The following is a 26,618-nucleotide window of genomic DNA, read 5'->3' as shown; positions in this document are numbered from 1 at the left end:
TAGAATGCTGATTTCTATGTCCTGGTTATAGAATGCCCAGCTAAAAACTTATATTTCTTTGGTGGTTTAGTGTCAATGGAATTTAAACAGGAGTTGTTGGTGGAGCATCTAGGAAGACTCCTTTGTCTTCCATCCCTACTTCTTTCCTGCTGCCTGTAATACAGATGTGATGGTTGGAGCTCCAGCAGCCAATGTGGGTAACTGAGAGACGTGGAAGGATGGCAGAGAAGACAAAAAGAACTTGGGTCCTCAAGACCATAGAATAATTATAAATGCCCTAGACTGCTGACCTCCACATATTTTTTTAGTGAGGTATGTTTTTTAATATAAAACTATTAACTGCATTTTTTAAAAATGTAGAGTTAAATAGTATATCTTACAGAACAGGTATTGGGCAGGATCTATTACATTTGAATGGACAATCATTACAGATCAGGAAGGTTCTTAGAACACTTAATTCTTTAATATTTCTGGAAGATTTATATGAAAAGCCTTCTAGACATGAATAATGTCCTAGATTTCTTCAGAGTTAGGCATAAAGAGAAGGCAGAAAAAGAACTCAGGTATCCTGGCCACTGCTTTTCCTCTGATCTCCATGTTCCGGTATACAAACAGTTTGTCCAGTAACACCAGAAAAGTGCATTCTGGTGCTTCCCAATCACAGTGTTGGCCAAGGAACTGCAGGGCTTGTGTTATGGGACAGTAAGAACAAAAAGTGTGTGCTTGGAGCCAGGTACACCTCAGTTCAAACTTTTATTCTTCTATTCACTGCTATGTAGCTTTGGAGATGTTATTAACCTCTCTGGGATATTTTCCAAATCTGGGCATGGAGATAATAAAAATCTTTTGTCAGAGTTTAAAATGGCTAACAATCCTAGAACATATGAGCATCTGAGGCAAGACGCTGACTACTGTGCACACTCTAACTGAGCCACTTACACAGAGGCCAAAGAACAAGTGCGAGTAAAGTTAAAAGCCCAGAGTTCTGAGACACTTTTGTGCAAAACTATAAACTCATAAACTCAATAAAATGGAAAAATCCAGACCAATAAATGTCATGCTCTAGTCATATCACAAACCAGTCAGTGAACTCTTCTCCTATGGACAGCAGTCAGCGAGAGACAGATGAATGGGCTTACGCCTTTTCCCCACCCTTCTGAGAATTCCGAGGGGTCAAAAGTTCTCATTTTATGAGCTGAGGCAGAAAAGCAAGGAGAGCTAGATAGCAGTTCTCCTTATATCAGGCTTTACTAGGATGGGATGAGGATTAAATTATATAATCAAGTATATATTTTTAAAACCCATGCATTCTTATAACACAAATATCCTGAAAAGTAATTTAACATAAAATGATGCATTATCTTCTTGGTTCTGTTGACATTTGACTCATTTTCATCCAGGAGCTATACATCTGACCTTCTCATCTCATCATTTCACCTTGAAAGTTAAATGGAGGACAAGGAAATGTAGTAGAGAAAGGCAGGGGAGGCAAGAAGAGTAGAAAGGCTGCAAGTTGGCTTTCTTTCCCATTCATTCTTTAATCTGTTCTGTGGATGCTCATGGTTTGGAAGAGCAAAAACAGTGAAGGCCATTGCTGCACCTCAATCTTAAAGCTTATGTTAGAAAAGCTTTCAGAAGACCAAAAAAAAAAAAAAAAAAAAGAATAAGAAAAAGAAGACTTAAATAAAATCTCTTGTGAAGAACTGCACTAAAGCTTGAAGATGGAACTATTGCTAGTAATGTATTTGGGTTATAGCAAGAGTCCTGAAATACAAATGTATTCATTTTATTGTTCTGTGTGTCCCATTCATCAGAATGGTTCAGGGACTATATCTGCAAATTCTCCTGGGAAAAATTACATTCTGAAGATCAGGGTTATCCAACTAAACATTTTTTTCCCCAAGGGAGAATGACCAAGCATTCCAGGTTAAAAGTGAAAATAAGATAAAAATATTTGGAGGATGAAGGGCAAATGCATTGTTAAAAAACCAAACCAGGCTTATACAAATCTGAGACTAATAAATATCCCAGATCCGAGCTGATAGCAAGAAGTATTCAACATAAGACAATACAGGGAGCTTTGGTGAGAACATCAAATCCTAATAGGATTTGAGCCCTGGCCGGTTTGGCTCAGCGGTTAGAGCGTTGGCCTGCGGTCCAGAGAGACCCAGGTTCGGTTCCCGTGAGGGTATATACCTTGGTTTCAGTTTGTCCTCAGCCCTGGTGGCCCTGGTTGATCGTGTGGATGGCAGCCACTAGATGTGTCCCTTTCACGTTGATGTTTTTCTCTCTCTCTCTTCCTCTCTCCCCCTCCCACTCTGTCTGAACAAAAAATGAAAAAATGTCCTTGGGTGAGATGGCAGCCACTAGATGTGTCCCTTTCACGTTGATGTTTTTCTCTCTCTCTCTTCCTCTCTCCCCCTCCCACTCTGTCTGAACAAAAAATGAAAAAATGTCCTTGGGTGAGGATAAAAAAATAAAAAACTAATAGGATTTGAAATAGAAATGCCAGGGATTTGTGTATATTGCTTAATTTGTTTGTATTTAGTGGGAACACAATACAATTATTTAATGTTTATAAAATACTTGTTTGATGCCTACTACAGACTAGGTACTAAGGTAAGTATTGGAAACACCATATCTTGCCTATCTCTCCATCATATTCATCTGCAGCAAGAGAGAGAATAGTGATAAGCAGAATTCCAAACAGACACAAGCATAATGGAGCTAATTATACATGGAGGTCTTACAAACAACCCCTGAATAGGTCACCCATGCAGAACATATGGGCAGTGGTCATCAGGGTAGTAACAAAGACAACAATAACAAACAGTGAAGAGAAATAATGCACGTCAAAGAGCACTAGATAACACAGGTCTGGAGAACATATAGCTTCTAGAGCTGATGGCAGCCTCAGATCAAGTTTATCCCTCATGTAGAATAAGTACAAATTTGAAATTTATAAATGAAAGGAGAGAAATAATTATTTTTGATGTGGTAAATGCATACAATGGGATATTATTCAGCCTTAAAAAAAAAAGAAGTCCTTCCATTTGCAACAAATAAATGAATGTAGAGCACAATATGTCAAGTGACATAAATTAGTCACAGATGGAAAAATGCTGCACAATTCCACTTAAATGAGGCAACTAAAAAGTGATATTCATATAAGCAGAGAGTAGAATAGTGGTTGCCAGGGACTAGGGGAGGGGAAAATGAAGAGTCATTCAATTAATATTAAATTTTTAGTTATGCAAGATGAACAAGTTCTAGAAAACTATAGTACAACATAATATCTATAATTAACAATATGGTATTGTATACTTTAAATATATTAAGAACACAGGTCTCATGTTACATATTTGTTCTTGGCATCATACACACACACACACACACACACACACACACACACACACAAGAATACAAACTTTTAGAGGTGATGGTAATGTTTAATGTCTTGATTGTGGTGATATGTCATGAGTATATGTGTATGTTCATACTCATCAAGGTGTATACATTACATGTGAAGAAACTTTTGTATATCAATTATATCTTTTTTCCTTTTTTGCAATATTTATTAATTTATTTATGTTACAGATGTTTCTCCTTTATCCCCCCTAGATACCCACCTTCTGATCCCACACCCCCTCCCAGGTATTGTGGTTATGTCCACTGGTTATGCGTACATGGTTTATCTTATCCATCCTTCCCGCCCACCTCCTCTGAAATTTATCAGTCTGAACCATACTCCTTTCTATCTCTCTGGGTCTATTTTGTTCATCAGATTATTTTGTTCATTATATTCTACAACTACATGAAATCATGTGGTATTTGTCCTTCTCTGATTGGCTTATTTCGCTTAGCATAATGCTTTCCAGATCCCTCCATGTTGTCTCAAAGGATAAAAGATCTCTCTTTCCTACAGCTGCATGGTGTTTTATTGTGTACATGTACCACAGCTTTTTTATCCACTCATCTATTGATTGATACTTGGGCTGTTTTCAGATCTTAGCAATTGTAAATAGTGCTGCTATGAACATAGGGGTACATATAATCTTTCTGATTAGTGCTTCAGGCTTTTAGGCTATATTCTTAGAAGTGGGATCAATGGGTCAAATGGCAGTTCAATTTTTAATTTTTTGAGGAAACACCATATTGCTTTTCAAGTGGCTGCACCAGTCTGCATTCCCACCAGCAGTGTACTAGAGTTCCCTTTTCTCCACACCCTCTCCAGCACTTGTTGTTTGATGATTTGTTGATGGCAGCCATTCTGGCATATGTGAGGTGATACCTCATAGTTGTTTTAATTTGCATCTCTCTTATGATTAGTGATGTTGAGCATCTTTTCATATGTCTTTTGGCTATTTGTATGTCTTTTTTCGAGAGGTTTCTATTTGGGTCCTCTGCCTATTTTTTCATTGGGTTCTTTATCTTCCTTGTGTTGAGTTGTATAAATACCCTATATATTTTGGAAATTAACCCCTTATCTGATGTATCATTGACAATTATGTTCTCTCATATAGTGGGTTCCATTTCCATTTTGATGCTTGTTTCTTTTGCTGTGCAGAAGCTTTTTAGTGTGATGCAGTCCTGAGTATTATTTCCTTTGTTTCTCTTGCCTTATGTGTTGTATCAGTGAAAATTCTGCTGCATGTGATGTCTGAAATTTTGTTGCCTACATTTTCTTCTAGGATTTTTATGGATTCATGAGTCACATTTAAGTCTTTTATCCATTTTGAGTTTATTCTTGTGTATGGTGTATGTTGGTAGTCTAGTTTCATTTTTTTTTTTTTTTTTGCATGTAACTGTCCAATTTTCCCAACACCATTTATTAAAGAGGCTGTCTTTACTCCATTCTATGCTATTGCCACCTTTGTCAAATGTTAATTGAGCATTATGTTTTGAGTCAGTTTCCAGGTTCTCTGTTCTGTTCCATTGATCTCTATATGCCTGTTCTTGTGCCAATACCAAGCAGTTTTGATTACAATGGCTTTGTAGTATAACCTGATACCCAGTATTGTGATCCCTCCTACTTTGTCCTTTTCCAAGATTGCTGGGGCTCTTTGGGGTCTTTTTTTGGCTCCATATGAACTCTTGACATATTTGTTTTAGTTCTATGAAATATGTCATTGGTATTTTAATAGGGATTGCATTTAATCTATAGATTGCTTTGGGTAGTATGGACATTTTAATGATGTTAATTCTTTCAATCTATGAACAAGGTATATGCCTCAAGTTCTATATATCTTCCTGTATTATTTTTCCAATGTCCTGTAGTTTCCCACAAATAGGTCCTTTGTTTCTTTGGTTAAGTTTATTCGTAGGTGTCTTAATTTTTTTTGCTGCAATGGTAAATTACATTTGTTTTTAGTTTCTCTTTTCCTGAGTTTATTATTGGTGTATAAGAATGCTGTCGATTTCTTGATGTTAATTTTGTATCCTGCTACTCTGCCAAATTTGTCTATTAAATCTAGAAGATTTTTGATGGAGTCTTCAGGGTTTTCTATGTACAATATCATGTCATCTGTTAATAATGACAGTTTAACTTCCTTCTTTCCAGGTTTGATCTCTTTTATTGTTTCTTCATGTCTGTGGCTAAGACTTCCAGGACTATGTTAAATAAGAGTGGTGAAATTGGCCATCCTTATTTTGTTCCTGTTCTTCAGGGAAATGCTTCTAGTTTATTCCCATTGAGTATGATGTTGGCTGTAAGTTTGTCATATATGGCCTTTATTATGTTGATATATGATCCCTCTATTCCCACATTGCTGAGTGTTTTTATCAGAAATGGGGGCTGGATTTTGTTGAATACTTTTTCAGTGTCTATTGATATGATCATATGGTTTTTATCTCTCATTTTGTTTATGTGGTATATCACATTTATTGATTTGCAAATATTGTACCTGCCTTGCATCCCGGGGATGAATCCTACTTTGTCATAGTGAATAACTGATTTAATGTATTGCTGGATCCGATTTGCTAATATTTTAAGAATTTTGGCCTCTATGTTCATCAGGGATATTGGACTGTAGCTTTTTTTCTTTGTAGTGTCTTTATCTCATTTTGGAATTAGAATTATGCTGGTCCCATAAAACGAGTTTGGAAGGGATGTTCTCAAAGACAGACCACATGTTAGGACACAAACTAAGTCTCTACAATTTAAAAAAATTGAAATCATATCATACATCTTCTCAGATCACAATGGCATGCAACTAGAAATCAATTACAACAAAAACATGCAAAGACATTTAAACACATCAAGGCTAGATAGCACTTTCTTAAACAATGAATGGGTTACCAAATATATCAAGGAAGGAAACCAATAAAAATAAACACACAACAACACAAAATCTATGGGACACAGTGAAAACAGTTCTGAGAGGGAAGTTCATAGCACTGCAGGTCTACTTCAAGAAACAAGAAAAGCATCTAATTGACTATATAACCTCACAACTTAAACAACTAGAAAGTAAAGAAAGAGAAAAACCCCAGAGCAAGTATAAGGAAATAAATAGTAAAGGTCAGATCAGAAATAAATGACATAGAGACTAAAAAAACAATTCAAAGGGTCAATGAAACAAAGAGCTGATTCTTTGAAAAGATAAACAAGATTGATGGACCCTTAGCTAGACTCATCATGAGACAAAGAGAGAGGACCTAAATAAACAAAATCAGAAATGAAAGAGGAGAAGTAACAACTGATACCACAGAAATACAAAAGATCATTAACAAATACTATGAACAATTATATGGCAACTAATTGGACAATCTAAGCAAAATGGACAAATTTCTAGAAACACATAGTCTCCCAAAACTGGACCAGGAAGAGATAGAAAAGTTGAACAGATCAATAATAACTAAAGAAATTGAAGATGTAATCAAGAATCTCCCAGCAAACAAAAACCTGGGCCTGAGGGCTTCACGCGGAAGTTTTACCAAACATTCAAAGAACTAACACCTATTCTCTTCAAACTATTCCAAAAAATTCAAGAAGGAAGACTATTAATTATATCTTAATAAGGCTAAAAAAAAAAAAAGTCTGGAAAAATTTATTTTTTTCCTGGAAAAGGATGATTTACACATGATGAAGTATTTCTGGATTTCTACTTTTCTTCTTCATTTTTTCTCTTGTTTATTTATTTATTTTTTGCTTTCTTCTTTTATTTTCTGTGATATAGAATTGAAAAACATGTTTTTTATTTCTTGAATAGTGAGATTTCTTGAGTATCATGTATTTCCTCGTTCTTGAAATGTTTTTAAGTTTTAAAGAAGATAAGTAAAATTGTTTAAATTTCTCTGTAATTAAAAAACAAGATGTCACTTGTCTAGAATCTGGTTGATGAGAGAGAGAGAGAGAGAGAGAGAGAGAGAGAGAGAGAGAGAGAGAGAAGAAGAAGAAGAAGAAGAAGAAGAAGAAGAAGAAGAGAAGGAGGAGGAGGAGGAGGAGGAGGAGGAGGAGGAGGAGGAGGAGGAGGATGATTAAGGTTAGAATAAATGCCTACAGTAGAGAACACATTCCTCATTTCTGTTTAAGAAGAAAGAATCAGTTTATGTTTCACTCATTCAGTCTAGCTCCAAATAAACAATGAAAAAGGGAAGAAAGAAGATTATAGTTATAATACTGCAGACTGTGGCATCTTATGGAGACATTACACTAAATCTTTCTTACTAAGAGTCATTCCTAATGTTTTGGGTACTTTGTACTTTTTCTCCAGAAAAAGAAGTCCTTCTCTCAGCTTTATAAGCTATCTAGAAGTTAACAGGTTTTCTTAAATATTTATTAAGAATTAATTAGTGGATATTGTGCATTTAAAGAAGATATGACTGGATTCTTGCAAGTCTACTTGCTCTCTGTCAATATTAAAAATTAACATAAGGCTGACTAGAAGGGTGTGAACATAGATTTGTCTTATTTTTCTCTCACTATTGGAAATACTTATTATAAATTCATAGTGAAAAATATCCTAAGCTGCATTTTAATTAGAATTCAATGTTTTCTTTCTTAGGATAGCATCTGGAACAATCTGGCTTCAGTTCTCACAATAAGTTACCTTTTGTGGATTATTATTTCAAAATATACCTCACAGTCATTAGAAAGAATCGCAAAGTTATCAGCACCCAGAGTTGCCTGTGGTCATCAAATGAAGGAGAATTATTTTTAGTAGAGCCATTCACATCAACTACTAAAATGAGAATATATCTATGACATGAATAAAGCTTTTCTGGCCATTTTTGACAAAACTTTCATTGGTAATTGATGTAACTGGCTGTCAAAATCCTGATTTGGGTGGCCTACCTAATGTACCAGGTCAGGGCCCAGGACTAGGAGTCTATATCCACAAATGTCATATCACTTCCTGATGTACAGATGTTCAAGGCTTTGCCATTGCTGTTAGGGTAGAGATCAAATTTCTTACTTGTGTGATCTGGGCTGCAGTCCTTCTCTCACCCCTCTGTTTCTTAAGCTTTTTTTTGTCAATTCCTCTAATATGTCATATTCTCTTTCTCTAATTCCCTGATCTTCAAGTAAATTAATTTTTCTGGCTGATATAACCTCTCCTTACTCTTTCTCTCACCTTTATCCAATTGTCTGGCTTAACCTCCTGTTGGTTTAAATGCCACCTCCTCCAGGATGTTTCCTTTTAAATCCAAAATTGATGTCATTTTTTTTTGCCACAAATGCTCCTATAGCACCCGTCTCCTGTCTTCATGCCCCACTACATGAAAAGCACAGTAAACATAATATCTGTTCTCGTGTACACCACTGCATCCAATGCCCCTACTATAGGTACTGAATGCATATATTTTTTTTTGTATTTGTTTTTTTTTATTTTTTTATTTTTTTTATTGATTAATTTTTGTTACAGATGATTCTCCTTTTTTCCCCCACTGATTCCCCCCTCCCCTCCCCTCCCTGCCCCTTCCCCAAATTGTTGTCCATGTCCACTGTTCATGCATACATGCGTATAAGTTCTGTGGTTCATCCCTCCCCCACCTCCCCACTCCTTAGCGGATTATCAGTCTGTACCACACTTCCGCGTCTCTGGGACTATCCCGTTCCTCAAACTGTTATGTTCATTATATTCCACAAATAAGCGAGATCATATGAAATTTGTCTTTCTCTGTTTGGCTTATTTCACTTAGGATGATACTTTCAAGGTCCCTCCATGTAGTCTCAAAGGATAAGAGATCTTTCTTTCTTACCACTGCGTAGTACTCCATTGTGTATATGTACCACAGCTTTTTGATCCATTCGTCTACTGATGGGCACTTGGGCTGTTTCCAGATCTTAGCGATTGTAAATAGTGCTGCTACAAAGATGGGGGTACATATATTCTTTCTTATTGGTGTTTTATGCTTCTTAGGGTATATTCCTAGAAGTGGGGTCACTGGGTCAAATGGAAGATCAATTTTTAATTTTTGGAGGTGACACCATATTGTTTTCCATAGTGGCTGCACCAGTCTGCATTCCCACCAGCAGTGTACTAGAGTCCCCTTTTCTCCACACTCTCGCCAACACTTGTTGTTTGATGATTTTTTGATGGCGGCCATTCTGACAGGTGTGAGGTGATACCTCATTGTTGTTTTAATTTGCATCTCTCTGATGATTAGTGATGATGAGCATTTCTTCATATGTTTCTTAGCCATTTGTATGTCCTGTTTGGAGAGGTGTCTATTTAGGTCCTCTGCCCATTTTTTAATTGGATTCTTTGTCTTCCTTTTGTGGAGTTGTATGAGCACTCTATATGTATTGGAAATTAACCCCTTATCTGATATATCATTGGCAATTATGCTCTCCCATACAGTGGGTAGCCTTTCCGTTTTGATGATTGTATCTTTCGCTGTGCAGAAGCTTTTGAGTTTGATGTAGTCCCATGTGTTCATTTTCTCCTTTGTTTCTATTGCCTTAGTCCATAAATGTGATACACCACATAAATAAAATGAAGAATAAAAACCACATGATAATATCAATAGATGCTGAAAAAGCATTCGACAAAATCCAGCATCCATTTCTGATAAAAACGCTCAGCAGTGTGGGAATAGAGGGATCATATCTCGACATAATAAAGGCCATATATGAAAGACCTACAGCCAACATCATACTCAATAGGCAAAAACTAAAAGCATTTCCCTTAAGAACAGGAACAAGGCAAGGATGCCCACTTTTGTCACTCCTATTTAACATAGTACTGGAAGTCTTAGCCACAGCAATCAGACAGGAAGAAAAAATAAAAGGGATCCAAATTGGAAAGGAGGAAGTGCAATTGTCATTATTTGCAGATGACATGATACTGTACATAGAAAACCCCAAAGACTCCATCAAAACTTTACTAGACTTAATAAATGAATTTGGCAAAGTAGCAGGATGCAAAATTAACATCAAGAAATTGATGGCATTCTTAGACACCAATGATGAACTCACAGAAAGAGAAACTAAACAAACAATCCCATTTACCATTGAGGCAAAAAATTAAGATACCTAGGAATAAACTTAACCAAAGAAATAAAGGACCTATTCGCAGAAAACTACAGGTCTTTGAAAAAAGAAATAGAGCAAGATATAAAAAAGTGGAAGCACATACCCTGTTCATGGATTGGGAGAATTAACATCATTAAAATGTCCATATTACCCAAAGCAATATATAGATTCAACGCAATCCCCATCAAAATACCAGCGGCATACTTCACAGCATTAGAACAATTACTTCAAAAGTTCATATGGAACCAAAAAAGACCTCGAATAGCCACAGCAATCTTGAAAAGGAAGAACAAACTTGGAGGGATCACAATACCATATTTCAGGTTATACTACAAAGCCACTATAATCAAAACAACCTGGTACTGGCACAAGAACAGGTATATAGACCAGTGGAACAGAATAGAGAACCCAGAAATGGACCCAAGGCAATATGCTCAATTAATATTTGACAAAGGTGGCAAGAGCATCCAGTGGAGTAAGGACAGCCTCTTTAATAAATGGTGCTGGGAAAACTGGACAGCTACTTGCAGAAAAATGAAACTAGACCATCAACTTACACCCTACACGAGAATAAACTCAAAATGGATAAAAGACTTAAATGTAACTCATGAATCCATAAAAATCCTAGAGGAAACTGTGGGCAACAAAATCTCAGACATCATACGCAGCAGAATTTTTACTGACACATCACCTAAGGCAATGCATATTTTTTTTAATGAAAAGATTTTCGATTATATGAGGTGGTACTGATATTAAGAAATTAGAAAAAGAAATCTCTAGGTAAATTGTTATGGAAGACTGAGCAGGTAGATATACTAGTGGAGCCAGCTAAGGGGTGCTGGTAGGTGTGTCCCTGAGAACAGCAAAGCCTGCATGCATTGGGCTAGCTTTGGGTTTCAGTGCCCTTGTATGGGGATCAGCATTCTGAGGCCTGAGTCTTGTCTGTAGGAAGATTTTCCAATGCAAGGAAGTCCAGTCCCCCTAAACCTGAATGGGTCAAGATACTATAACAGAGACCCAATTACTGGATTCAATGTATAATCCAAATGTTTGAGCATCAAGAACGAGGTCAGTGCACATCTATTAGGCTGCCTGCAGCACAAGGTCAGATTGGGGCCAGAGCAAGTTGGAGGATGTAGAACCTAGGAATGTTGGATTTTTTAAAAACTCTGGAAAATATTTTATTCTAGAGCCTGGAGAAGAGCTTGGCCTGCAGATAAAAGCTAAAAGTCTTCCTAATATGGTCATCTGAGAGATTTGAGGGCAAGGATCAAGGAAGTCATGACACCTGTCAGGTCATTCAGTCATTAGGAAGCTGAACTGAATTGGCTTATTAGACCGCATCTAGTGATTACCTTGCATAGACTGTCCATCGGGCAGTCCACTTGGAAGCCAGGCAGGAGGCAAGGCAAGAACAGATTCCCAAGTCTGCAATGTGCACTGAATTTATTGTTCCCTCAGATAACTGTCTACTTAGCTTAGGACAAAATTGTCTGCAAAGAACTTTTGTCCTTCTCAGATCTTTATATCAGTGCTCTTGCCAAATAACATTCGTTAAGATACATTCCTTGTCCGCCCTGGCAGATTTGAATCAGCAATTAGAGTGTCGGCCTATGGACCAAATGGTTGCAGGTTCGATTCTCAGTCAAGGGCACATGAGTTGCAGGTTCAATCCCTGGTCCTTGTTGGGGTCATGTGGGAGGCAACCAATTGATGTGTCTCTCTCACATCAATGTTTCTCTCTGTCTCTCTCTCCTCCCTCTCTTCCACTCTATCTAAAAATCAATGGAAAAATATCCTCAGGTGAGGATTAAAAAAAAATTATAGTCCATGTCTGATTCCATCTGAGTCCTCACACCATTGGGGGAGGTATTCCACTAAGAATTTCAGTGGATTTCCCATTCATGATATTGTTGTTCAGAAATTGTTCATGCACTTGCCCATGTGGCTCAGTTGGCTGGCAGTCTCCCCGAGCAGCAAAAGTTTGCTGGTTTGATTCCTGGTAGGGGGCATGCAGGAGGCAGCCAATCTTTTTTTCTCTCTCTCTTTCTTCCATCTTCTCTTTCTGAAAATCATTAAAAATATTCAAAAAGAAATTGTTCATGATATTTCACTAGGTGCCATTCTGGTAACTACCATTTCTGCCAAGCCTCTAGGTCATAGCCTCAGTGACAAAGCCACCTGGATAAGCCTAAAAGGGATCATTTTAACTATGACTAACCAGGAAAGGCCTTACAAGAAAATAGGCTATATACCAAAATGCAGTCAAACATGAGATAGAATTAGGGGATTCATCAGATAACTTTTACAGAGAGTTTTGTCTGGAGATCAGTACTTCTCAACATTGAATTAAGTCCTAGAATTGGGATCACTCAAACTTCACAAATTTTTCTTTAATGTTGACATATTTCTTTTCAGCATAAAAAGGGGCGGGGACTCAGCAGTGGTGAACACAGGTGTGTTCTGAGAGACTGGAGCTGTAGAAGAGTTCCCTGCTCTAAGAATTCCAAAAAGATTTTCTGCTACATCGTCAACATTGTGAATATCAGCCCAAGCTTTTGTCTGTTAAATGTTGATGTTCTGCCTTTTACCACAGCTGTGAGAAGAGGCAAATATTTTTCAAAAGGAAACAGGAAAAGGCTATATAGGGAAAGGGGTCAGTGACATTTTTCCCTTGCTAACATCCTTCATCGTTCTGTTGAGATTTTTTTTAAATACCTCCTGTTAAACCCTGAGCTTTCTCAGGGTAGAGTCTGCATTTTGTTCACTTTTTTATCTTATGTGTGACCTAGAAAGTAGGTATTCAATAGTAATTTATTTACTTTTGTTAATCTTCACTCAAGGATATTTTCCATTGATTTTTAGATAGAGTGGAAGGAAAGGAGGAAGAGAGAGAGAAAAAAACGTCAATGTGAGAGACACATCGGTTGCCTCTCGCATGACTCTGACTGGGGGCTAGGGATTGAACCTGCAATCTAGGTAAGTATCCTTGACCAGGAATTAAACCTATGACCCTACAGTCCACAGGCCAATGCTCTAACCACTGAGCCAAACCGGCCAGGGCAGTAAATGTTTTTTGAACAGTTGAATGAATGAATGAATGAATCAGTGTGTAAGTAACAATTTCATTAGAAGTGCAGTGACAGAAAGCTAGTTCTTTCCTCTCCTTAAACAGGGGGACAGATAAATTGGCCTAGCCAGCATGCTGAAGGCAAAGTCACTCAGAAACAGATCCACCAAGAGGCACAAGAGTCAGCAGATTAGAGTAGGGCTAATAAGCCACGAAAGAAGTTTCTCCATGACACCCTCCCAAATGCACTCAGTCTTCTCTTTACATGCCTCCTAAGCATTTCTCTCACTTATATAGCCCTTCTTCATTTAGAGAAGAAGATGCATTGGGCTATGGGAGAGGGGGAAATAAGAATAGAGAACTATGATGCTTTCTTCCTGAGACTGAGGCCTTACTCTATACTCAGCACACTGCTTTATGTACATCATCTCATTTAATTCTCAACCAGTCATACAAAACGGGTGTTAGTGCTCTTACCCCTGGGCAGACAGAGGTGTTGGGCAACTTGCCCAAAGTTACACAGCTAACCAGTGTGGATTTTGATTCCAGAGTCCTTTAGTCACAGAGAAACATGGCCATCTTCACGATTCTGCCTCATCTCAGAATCATTACCTCATTGCACTGTGGCCAGAGGAGAGAGAAATATTTCCTGAATAGATGGCACTTAAGAAAATTAACTGCAATTGTTCCACTAAATCCTCCTGCTATTCTGAAGGCATGTAAAGTCAAGTGTACAGGGCAGAGGTAACATCAGTGAGAATCTGGTGGTGATCTCAAAGCATTTCCAGCCCGCCAGAGCTCAATTAACAGGCTTGTCAAAGCACAGGAAAGCTGGGCTGGGGGGAGGCAGGGAGCCTGCAAGCCAGGGAGGCCCTTGGTCTTTTTCACCTTCCTTGTCTTTCGCTGTCAAAAACCTCCTTGCAGGCAGTCATTTCCAACTCCACTGTCCTCCCACTTGTCACAAGGTCTTCGTCCTCCTGACCATAATGAGCAATTTGTTCTAATCCACGAATAGAAATTGCAATTTAATTTATTTCAGTGGCATTTCAAGAGGAGAGATGCTTAAACAAGCTATTTGGTGCCCTCTACATTACTGTTGAAGGTTAATCACTCCCTAGTGTGTGAACTTGAGCTCCAAACTATGTTCTTGAGAAAATGGAATAATTAAACCACAAGTGGCAATTACTTGTATTTTTATAGGCCTCCTGCCATAGCAACATTATTAAGTAATATCTTTTCTGAATTGGCATCCAGCTCTCAAATTTCTATTTCCAAATTTGTGTGCTATATATTAATTTCTGTTAATTTTGTTCAGTATTGAAACTGGAAAGAGGTCATCCTCATCTGACTAAAATCTGAAGTTGATATTTTTTTACTACAGCTTATTCTCTCCATAAACCTCTTGCTTCAGAAATTTGTCTCCACTTGAATATATTCTAAACATGTAAACACTGCCTTATCAGAAACCCCGACTTTATGTCACAAACGTGGCTCTGGTATATCCTTGTAGAGTTCAGCTTCACAGCCACCAAAATTCTGTTTGAAAGAATAATTACTGACATGGACAATGTTCATCATATAGGTGGAAAATATATTAAACTATACATAGAGTATAGGCACCATTTTAAATGTATTCTATATGTGCACAGATATGCACATAGGAAAAATAATGAAAAGGAAATATTTAAAGTATCTCTGGATGATGGCTTTTGGATACTTTTACTTTTTACCTTTTCTGTATTTTCTGTGTTTTTTTTTGTAATAGATACATATTTTGCATTTCATTATATTTATTAATATTTTATGGAATACAAGAAGTATTTTATTGAAAACTCAAACCTTAGAGACGGAGCCAAATTATCCTTAAATATGTTATCATTTCAGTTCCCTATCCAGATATTAATATTGTTACTAATGATGAATAGCAGGATTTATCAGCAATGGTTCTATGGAAATATGGGATATCTTATCTATGGGATAAGATAATTCTTTGGGGATTGGGAGGTATGCTCTCCCATGCACTGTAGGATAGTTCATAGCCTCCTTGGTGTCCAACTACTGGATGCCCCTCTCCCTAGTTGTGACAACCTTAAATGACTCCAGACATTGTCAATATCCTTTGGGGGACAAAACTACACTCCCAGCTCCAGTTAAAAACACCAATGTACAGCCTCCTAGGCCTTTTTTCCTCTGCATTGGCACACATATATACTCATGTGGGAATATATCATTAAAAAGTAAGTGGTATTATTCTGTACCTACCTATAACTTGCTTTTAAAAAACTCATTGTTATGTCTTAGTGGGATTTGTAAATTAACTCATAAAAATCTTGTGTATTGAGACAGCATGGATGGTCCGGGAGACTATTAAGCTAAGTGAAATAAGCCAGTTAGAGAAAGACAAATGTCACATGATCTCACTTATATGTGGAATCTAATGAAAAAAATAAACTGATGAGAAAAATAGGTCCAGAGGTATAGATACATGGAACACAATAACAGATCTCAGTGTGAGGTGGGAGAGTGGGAGGAGACAGGAAGAGATTAACCAAGAATATATATGCATATATGCATAACCCATAGACATAGACAGTGACATGGGGAAGGCCTGGGGTGGGGCAGGGTTAGATGGAAGGGGGCCAAAAGGGAGAAAATGGGAGACATCTGTAATACTGTCAACAATAAAATAAGAAGAAAAGAAAAAAATCTTATGTATTACATTAATAATCAGAAAACAAAGCAGTGTAATGAAGACATAAAGAAGACATGCATGCAATCATAACCTAGACCAGTGGTTCTCAACCTGTGGGTTGCGACACCTTTGGGGGTCAAATGACCCTTTCACAGGGGTTGCCTAAGACATAACAGTAGCAAAATGAACAGTTATGAAGTAGCAATGAAAATATTTTATGGTTGGGAGTCATACAACATGAGGAACTGCATTAAGGGGTTGCAGAATTAGGAAGGTTGAGAACAATGACCTAGACAAAGACATTCGGGAAACCATCACTGTATGTAAATCTAGTGCAGAAGGTGACTCTGGGATATGCCACCTCTCTGATGAGAAGAGCCCCTTGAACGCTACTGTGACTGAGAGCCAAATTAAAAGAAAAGAATGAAATTAAAGGATGCCCCATGTAGAATGTGAAAACAAACAACAACAAAAGACAGGATCTTGGATTCCTGGGGAGCAGCGTGCCAGTCCCCAGAATACAGCTAGTCAGACGATGTCCCACATTCGTGTCTTCTCCCCAGTTACTGAAATCAACACCTTGTCCACTTTTCTTCAGCTAACCCTACCACTAGACCTCCTTTTTTAAAAAAACAAAAAACAACAAAAAAAAACTTTATTGTTGGATGTAAAATGTATTACAGATGTTCCACATTTTTCCCCCATTGACCCCCTCCTCACCACTCCCGCCCCCCTCCCACCTTTTCCCACACTATTGTCTGTGTCCATTGGTTATGCATATAAGTTCTTTGGTTTCTTTCTTCCCACCCCCCCCCCCAACCCCTTTCCCTTTGAGGTTTGTCAGTCTAGCAATGAATTTGTGCTTCTTAATCACTTCACCTTTTTCACCCATTCCCCCAACCCCTCTCCCAACTGGCAACCAACAAAATGTTCTCTGTATCTGTGAGAATGTTTCTGTTCTACCTGTTCATTTTGTTTGTAGATTCCATTGTTGATAGATATGTATTCATTGCCATTTTGTTTGTTCATACATTTTATCTTTTTCTTCAAAAAGACCCTTCATCATTTCATATAATAACGGTTTTGTAGTGATGAACTCCTTTAACTTTTTCTTGTCTGGGAAAGTTTTTATATGTCCATCGATTCTAAATGACAGCATTGCAGGATAGAGTAATTTTGGTTTTAGGTTCTTGCTTTTCATCACTCTGAATATTTCTTGCCACTCCCTTCTGGCCTGCAAAGTTTCTTTTGAGAAATCAGCTGACAGCCTAATGGGTACTCCCTTGTAGGTAACTAGCTGCCTTTCTCTTGCTGCTTTTAAGATTCTCTCTTTGTCTTGAACCTTTTGCATTTTGATGATGATGTGTCTTGTTGTGGGCCTCTTGGGGTTCATCTTGTTTGGGACTCTCTGTGCTTCCTGGACTTGTATGTCTGTTTCCTTCACCAAGTTAGGGAAGTTTTCTGCCATTATTGTTTCAAACAGGTTTTCGATTTCTTGTTCTCTCTCTTCTCCTTTGGGCACCCCCAAGATGCGAATGTTGGCACGCTTGAAGTTGTCCCAGAGGCTCCTTACACTATCCTCATTTTTTTTATTCTTTTTTCTTTTTGATGTTCTGATTGGGCATTTTTTGCTTCCTTATATTCCAAATCGATAGTTTTCTCCTTGGATTTACGTACTCTATTATTGAAGCTGTGTAAATTATTTTTTATTTCAGTTAATGCCTCCTTCAATTCTAACTGTGTATCCATGATTTCTAACTGGTCCTTTTTTATGCTCTTGAGGCCCTCCCTTAGTTCACTGAGGTTCTCACTAAGTTCATCGAGCATCCTTATAAGCAGTATTTTGAACTCAGTATCTGTTAGGTTGCTTATCTCCATTTCACTTAGTTCTTTTATTGGGGTTTTGTTCTGTTCTTTCATCTGTTTCTTTGTATCCTCATTTTGGCTGCCTCCCTGTGTTTGTTTCAGTGTATTACTTAATGCGAGGTATGGGGCTCGCTGAGACCAGATGCTGCTTGTTTGAAAGAATTTAGGAAAAACCTGAAGCAGGATCCAAGACCAGCCAATCCTATGGTTAAGCAAGTGGCAACAGCTAGGATGGGCTTGACAGTTGGGTGGGGCGGGGCGGGGCCTCAGAGAGTCAACAGGGCAGGGCTACCAGTGTGAGCTAGGTTGCTGGAGTCCCAGGTATGGTGACTGCAGCCCCCGGGAAGGGCTCACCAAAGGAACAAAGGCCTCTTACAGCATGTTTGTCCCCAAGAAAGCCTCCTCTCCAGCCCTCGTTCCAGTGCCAAACAGCTCAGTTCTTCCCTGTATGTCTCTGGCGCCCGTGGAGCTGCCTCCCCTCCAAGCTTAGAGGGAGAGAGTGAGATAAGTCTGTGCGCAGGCCCTTTAGGGAGCTGCCTGGGGCTCCAGCTGCTTCAGCCTCCCTGAGCCTCAGTTCCCGCTGGTTTTTCCAGCCAGAAGTTATGGGGACTTCTCTTCCTGGCACTGGAACCCTGAGCAGGGCACCTGGTGTGGGGCGGGGACCCCTCAGTCCTCAGGAAGGACCTTTCCAGCTGCGGGAGCCTCCTGATTTTTATCCGCCACACGTGGGTGTGGTACCCACCCACCACCCACCACCGCTACCCCTCGCGCCTCCGCCCCTCCTATCAGTCTGGATATGGCTGCTGCTTTAATTCCGTAGTTGTAGGACTTCCATTCAGCTTGATTTCAGGCGGTTTTGAATGATGGTTGTTCTGTAGTTTAGTTGTAACTTTGATGTGGTTGTGGGAGGACACGACACCGCGTTTACCTATGCCGCCATCTTGACCGAAAGTCCCCATAGACCTCCTTTTTTGATGAATATTGAGACCAGGACTCACATTGAGGCAAGATTTAAACTAAGTTCAGAATCAAACTTTAAAACAAGATTTAAGTTCATGCATGTCCTCCAAAATATAACAGTTACCTCCATCAGGAAGCAGAGCGCTGACCACTCTCCAGAAGATCCAAACCTTGCGCCTCTCCCTGGTCCCAATTCCAGTACTTCTTCCAGAGGTAATGAATATCCTTACTTTTTTGGATAGTCATGTTTCTTTTCGTTACTGTTTATTATCCTTAAACAATATGGCAGCTTTGCCTATTTTGAACCTTATTCAAATAAAATCATATTGTGTATTTTTAGTCTCTTGCTTCTTTCATTCATCATTATGTTTGTGAAAAGAGCCTATAATATTGACCATTAATTGTGATTTGGTCTTGCTCATTACTGTAGGTATCCAGTTTTATGAATCTATAAAAGGTATTTCTAGGTTCTACTTTTTTGGAATATTTGGATTCTTCCAATCTTAATTACTATAACTCCACACTACATATATTCCTGTTCATAGGTCCTGGGCATACGTGTGTAAGTTTCTCTAGGGTGTGGAGTGATTGGACCATGTCAAAGGATCTGTGTGTGATTTAAACTTCTGAAAGCACTGAAGAAAGTTAACCATTGTTCCACATCCTCACCAACAACTGAATGTGCAAAGCCATTAAATGTTGCTGTGGTTTGTGCCTTGTAATACTATACAATGGAATATAAACACCTAGAAATAAGATGGATGAAATATAGGCTGCTATAAAAAAATATAAACTCAATGGCTTATTATAAACAACAGACATTTATTTCTCACCATTCTGGAGGCTAGAGTCCGACATCAAGGTATTGGCGGATTCAGTGTCTGGTGAAAAGCTGCTTTTTAGATAATAAATGGCTGCCATCTTGCTGCATCCTCACATGGTGAATAGAGTAAGGGAGTTCTCTGGGGTCTCTTTTATAAGGGTACTAATCCCATTCATGAGAGATCCATCCTCATGGCAATTACTTCACAAAGGCCCCACTTTGCAATACCATCATATTGGGAATTAGGATTTCAACACATAAATTATATTTTATTTTATTATTTATTTTATTAATTTATTTTTGTTACAAATGTTTCTCCTTTTTTCCCTATTGACACCCTCCTCCCCATCCCCCCATCCCATGCCCAGCTTTGTTGTCCATGTCCATCACTTATGCATACATGCATATAAGTTCTGTGGTTTATCCCCCCCTCCCCCAGTCACCTCCTCTTCTGAGGGTTGTCAGTCTGTACCCTACTTCCACGTGTCTGGGTCTACCCTGTTCCTCAGAATGTTATGTTTATTATATTCCACAAATAAGTGAGATCATGTGATATTTGTTTTTCTCTGCTTGGCTTGCTTTGCTTTGGATAATATTCTCCAGGTCTCTCCATGTCGTCTCAAAGGATGAGATCTTTCTTTTTTTTTTTTTATCCTCACCCGAGCACATTTTTCGATATTTTGTTCAGATAGAGTGGGAGGGAAAGAGAGAGAGAAACATCGACGTGAAAGGAACACATCGAGTAGTTGCCACCAGGGCTGGGGACAAACTGAAACCGAGGTACGTGCCCTTAGCAGGAACTGAACCCAGGTCTCTCCGAACCTCAGGCTGAAGTTCTAACCGCTGAGCCAAACCGGCCAGGGCGAGATCATTCTTTCTTTCTTTCTTTTTTTTTTTTGAGGACACTTTTCCATTTTTTGTTCAGATAGAGTGGGAGGGGGGGGGAGAGAGAGAGAGAAACATCGACGTGAAAGGGACACATTGAGTGGCTGCCACCCACACGACCAATCAGGGCAGGGACAAACTGCAACCGAGGTATGCGCCCTTAGTGGGAACCGAACCCGGGTCTCTCTGGACTGCAGGCTGACACTCTAACCGCTGAGCCAAAGTGGCCAGGACTAGGGGTCTTTTTTGATTCCATATAAACTTTTGGTTATTTGTTCTAGTCTGTGAAGTATGTCGTTGGAATTTAATGGGGATTGCACTGAATCTATAGATTGCTTTAGGCAATATGGACATTTTAATGATGTTAATTCTTCCAATTCATGAACATGGTATGTGCTTTCACTTTTTTATATCTTCCTCAATTTCTTTTTTCAATGACCTGTAGTTTTCTGAAAATAGGTCCTTTATTTCTTTGGTTATGTTTATTTTCAGGTATCTTAATTTTTTGCTACAATGGTAAATGGGACTCTTTTTTAGTTTCTCTTTCTGTGAGTTCATCATTGGTGTTTAAGAATGCCATCGAATTCTTGACATTACTTTTGTATCCTGCTACTTTGCGAAATTCATTTACTAAGTCTAGTAGATTTTTGATGGAATCTTTAGGGTTTTCTATGTATAATATGTCATCTGTTAATAATGACAGTTTCACTTTCTCCTTTCCAATTTGGATCCCTTTAATTTTTTCTTCATGTCTGATTGCTCTGGCTAAGGCTTCTAGTACTATGTTAAATAAGAGTGGCGAAAGTGGGCATCCTTGTCTTGTTCCCATTCTTATGGGAAATGCTTTTAGTTTCTTTCCATTGAGTGTGGTGTTGGCTGTAGGTCTTTCATATATGGCCTTTATTATGTTGAGATATGATCCCTCTATTTCCACATTGCTGAGCATTTTTATCACAAATGGGCGCTAGATTTTGTTGAATGCTTTTTCAGCATCTATTGATATGATCATGTGGTTTTTATTTTTCATTTTGTTTACATGGTGTATTACCTTTATTGATTTGCAAATATTGTAGCAGCCTTGCATCCTTGGGATGAATCCCACTTGGTCATGGTGAATAATTTTTTTGATGTATTGCTGGATTGGATTTGCTAGTATTTTGTTCAGGATTTTGGCATCTATGTTCATCAGGGATATTGGCCTTTAGTTTTCTTTCTTCATAGTGCCTTTTTCTGGTTTGGGAATTAGAATCATGCTTGTTCTATAAAAAGAGTTTGGAAGTCTTTCTTCTTCTTGAATTTTTTGAAATAGTTTGAGGGAATGGGTGTTCGTTTTTGAATGTTCAGTAAAACTTCCCCATGAAGCCATCTGGGCCTGGGCTTTTGTTTGCTGGGAGAGTCGTGATTACATCTTCAATTTCCTTAGTTGTTATTGGTCTGTTTAATTTTTCTATCTCTTCCCGTTCCAGTTTTGGGAGACTGTGTGTTTCTAGAAATTTGTTCATTTCACTTAGATTATCAAATTTGTTGCCATATAATTGTTCATAGTATTTGTTAACGATGCTTTGTATTTCTGTGGTGTCAGTTGTTACTTCTCCTCTTTTATTTCTGATTTTGTGTATTTGGTTTCTCTCTCTTTGTTTCTTGGTGAGTCTAGCTAAGTGTTCATCAATCTTGTTTATCTTTTCAAAAAATCAGCTCTTTGTTTCATTGACCCTTTGAATTGTTTTATTAGTCTCTATGTCATTTATTTCTGCTCTGATCTTTACTATTTCCTTCTGTCTACTTGCTCTGGTATTTTATTCTTGTTTGCTTTCTAGTTCTTTAAGTTGTGAGGTTAGATATTCTATTAGAAATTTTTCTTGCTTCTTGATGTACGCCTGTAGTGCTATGAACTTCCCTCTCAAAACTGCTTTCGCTGCATCCCATAGATTTTGTGTTTTTGTGTGTTCATTTTCTTTGGTTTCCAGGAAGTTTTTAATTTCTTCCTTGATCTCCATGGTAACCCATTCATTGTTCAATAACCTACTATTTAGCCTCCATGTAGTCAAATGTCTTTGCGTGTTCTTGTTGCAATTGATTTCTAGTTGCATGCCATTGTGATCTGAGAAAATGCTTGATATGATTTTAATCTTTTTGAACTTGTAGAGCAGTGGTTCTCAACTTGTGGGTCACGACCCCTTTGGGGGTCAAACGACCCTTTCACAGGGGTCACCTAAAACATAACTCTAGCAAAATTACAGTTATAAAATAGCAATGAAAATAATTTTATGGTTGGGGGTCACCACAACATGAGGAACTTTATTAAAGGGCCATGGCATTAGGAAGTTTGAGAACCACTGTTATAGACTTTGTTTGTGTACTAACATGTTATCTGACTTTGAGAATGTCTCTTGTGTACTTGAGAAGAATGTGAATTCTGCCCTGGCTGGTTTGGCTCAGTGGTAGAGCATTGGCCTGCGGTCCAGAGAGATGTGGGTTTGGTTCCCGCTAAGGGCACATACCTTGGTTGTGGTTTGTCCCCGGCCCTGGTTGGGTTGTGTGGGTGGCAGCCACTTGATGTGTCCCTTTCACGTTGATGTTTTTCTCTCTCTCTCTCCCCACTCTATCTGAACAACAACAACAAAAAAATAAGAATGTGAATTCTGTAGTTTTGGGGTGTTATTCTCTATAGATATCTATTAAATCCATTTGGTCTAGTGCTTCATTTAGAGTTTGTTTTCTTAATTTTTCATCTAGAGGATCTATCCAGTGATGTCAGCAGGGTGTTGAAGTCCCCTGCTATATTTGTATTGCTGTCAATTTCTCCTTTGAAGTCCTCCAGAAGATTTTTAATATGTTTTGGCGCTCCTATATTGGGTGCATATATATTTACCAAGGTTATATCTTCCTGTTGGATAGATCCTTTCAATATTATCAACATATAAAATCTAAATGTGCACAAACATTCAGTTCATAATGGCCTCTGACCTGAATGAACACTAAATGAAGTTGTCCAAATATGTTTCTCCTCATCTCTGAGGGAGGTGAGGTCAGTGCCCTGTGAATTTCTCCATCTTTCCCTTAACTGAAACTCCTGGAGGAGCTGAGGGTGAGGCTACCAGGGCAGTGTCTGTAAAGTCCCAAAGTACAAACCAGAGAACACTACAAATGCTGTCACCAAATCTAAGAGGTTAGCTAAAAAACATGTTTTAAACACTGACATTATTATCAAATTAAACTGATGAAAACAAACAGAAACAAGAATCTAGTTGTAAGCTCAAACACTGGGCCAAAATGGAATTCTTCCAATGGCCCGTCTGCCTACATCTGCTCCTGTGACAGTATCCCCTCAGGAAATTACATCACCATCCACTCTGTGGTCTCAGGCAGAGAAAGATATTTTTTAATTGTTGAAAATATTACAGATATCCCCCCTTTTCCTCATTGACCCCCTCCTTCCCACTCCCACGCCTCTCCTGCCTTCCCCAGCCTAGTGTCTATTATGCATATATGCATGTAAGTTCTTTGGTTTATCTTTTCCCACCCTTCCCAGTCCCCATCCCTCTGAGCTTTTCAGTCTAAGAAAGACTCTTTTATGTAATCTCCCTCTGTTGGCCACCCACACCTAGTAACCTTACACTCAATAGGTCCTCTTCTCTGTATCTCCAACTCCAATACCTTAATGCTTTCTTCCAGGCCACTTGGATTGCCACCTGCAAAACTGCAGCAGCCTCCCAACTGCTCTCCCTGCATACACTGTATTTTAAGCTCCAAAACCAGGGATCTGATCTGTTTGCTCTTCTTCATTATTCTGGCACAGTGCCTGACACATAGCACTTTATTTGGTAAATGAATGAGTTTATTCCTTTTCTCTCCAGACTGTTCACCAGGTTGATCTCAAAATCTGGTGTAAGTGTATTGCTGCAAACCTTTAAACTTGTTGATGGTTCCTCACTGTTTTTAGATAAAATTCCAAGTTATTTGGTATGGTTTACAAGAGTCTGAGTGATCTTCCCCTGGCTTAGCACTAAAACTTTGTCTCACAACTTCTCCACTTGGACCCCATGCTCTAGAAATTCTGAACTCCTATCAGAGCCTAGCACAGTCTTTGCTCTCTCTTGTCTCTGGGATTTTGCAAACACCATCTCTTTCCTTGAAATACTTCCATAATGGCTCTTTTCCTCATAGGAATCATAAGGGTTGTTTACAAACACTCTGGCTCTTTCTCCATTCAAACATAGCAGGGTTGCATCCTTGATTATTAGGGTGCCCATGTCAATATTTTTGGCTAATGAAATTTGAGCAGAACTGAGTTGCACCACTTCTAGGCTAATCATTATAGAGTCAGTGTATACATCCTTGTATCCTCTTTGCTACTGTCTCAGTGAACATGAAAGCAGACTTAGAATCTCACATCAGTTGAGCCTTTGGATCCGATCCACAATAAACAAGTAGTATGAGTGGGAAAGAAGTCTTTGATATTTTTAAACCAATTGCGATGTTTGTTACTGCAGCCCAACCTGACCTATTCTGAATGATAACTTCAGAGTCCCTAATCTCTCCTTCCTAGCACACATGCACACAAATGTGTCCTTCAGATTTCAGCTGTGATAGTTCTCCTTAACCCATTAAATTGGGGTCAGCAATTTACAAAGACTCAAAATGTTACACAGAAATTAATTAAACAGTGTGTGTGTGTGTGTGTGTGTGTGTGTGTGTGTGTGTCAGTGAGAGATAAGGGAGCAATCAAGATCCTGTAAGAAGACTCAGCAATAGGGGTAGAGCATTCACATGTTTCTAACACTGGTGGGCATGGAAGAATTGTGGAGAAAAACACAATGGACCCCAGTGTTCTGTATTTGTAAGAAGAAACAGAGGGTGATTTAAAAAACAACAACAAACTGGCCTGAGAAACCAGGGTTGTTTGCTATATATGTCATACAATAAACATTGACCTTGGACAAGACATTTCTGATTCAGACTATAGTTTCCTCAACCCTAAGCTGGACGTTCTAGACTTATCTACATGACTCCTTCAAGTCCTGATCTGTTGGATGAGGAGTGTTTTCATGACTTTCTCTCTCTCTCTCTCTCTCTCTCTCTCTCTTTCTCCCTCCCTCTCTTTCTCTCCTCCAGAAGGGCCCATGATTCAAATGCTTTTGCACATAGTGTGCCTGGCCATCTGAAACGCTCTCTGACAAATACAAGAGATAGCCTTCCTTCTTAGCACCACCAATCCTGCTATTGAATATATGACCATATGCATCTGCCTTGTTTGCAAGTAAAAAAAGAATCATTGATTCTTAAATTTGTTTTTTAAAATAAGCTCTACTCCAGAAATGACACACATGGAGTCTGTCACCTTGTTTTCTTGGCAGTACACCAAAGTGCATGTAGCTGGTCCCTGACCTGCCCTGGGGCTCCTCATGACTGGTATCAGAGTAGAGTGGCCTTTTTAAGGCTTATTTATGGTGAGGGTTGGAGAACCTCTGAGAAAATCCACCAGGCAGGACAGGAAGGAATTTAAACTGTGATTATTCTTTTGCCAAGCTCTCCCTCTCCCTTTGTCTCTACATCTCTGCTCCCCTGCCTCCCTCTCTCCTCCCTCTCACATGTGCTCATACCCTTTTTCCTTCTCTCTGCCTTCTGTTTTTGAGTGTCAAATGTGACTTAGGAGTGTTTGCTTTGTTAATAAGTGGGAAAGAGATCCAGTATCATCATCATCTCCTCCTTCTTAAAATATGAAACACAGCATTCTTGAAACCATGACAATTTTTTTTCAAAGAACGAACCTCATTACCTTCCCTTCCCGATAGTTTGGGAGAAAAGAGAGACTGTATTTTCTTACTTGGGGGTCAGGAGC

This window comes from Molossus molossus, unplaced genomic scaffold, assembly GCF_014108415.1.
Source record: "Molossus molossus isolate mMolMol1 unplaced genomic scaffold, mMolMol1.p scaffold_m16_p_13, whole genome shotgun sequence".
NCBI lineage: Eukaryota > Metazoa > Chordata > Mammalia > Chiroptera > Molossidae > Molossus > Molossus molossus.
The sequence above is the reverse complement of the archived record's forward strand: the minus strand, read 5'-3'. Positions refer to the sequence as shown.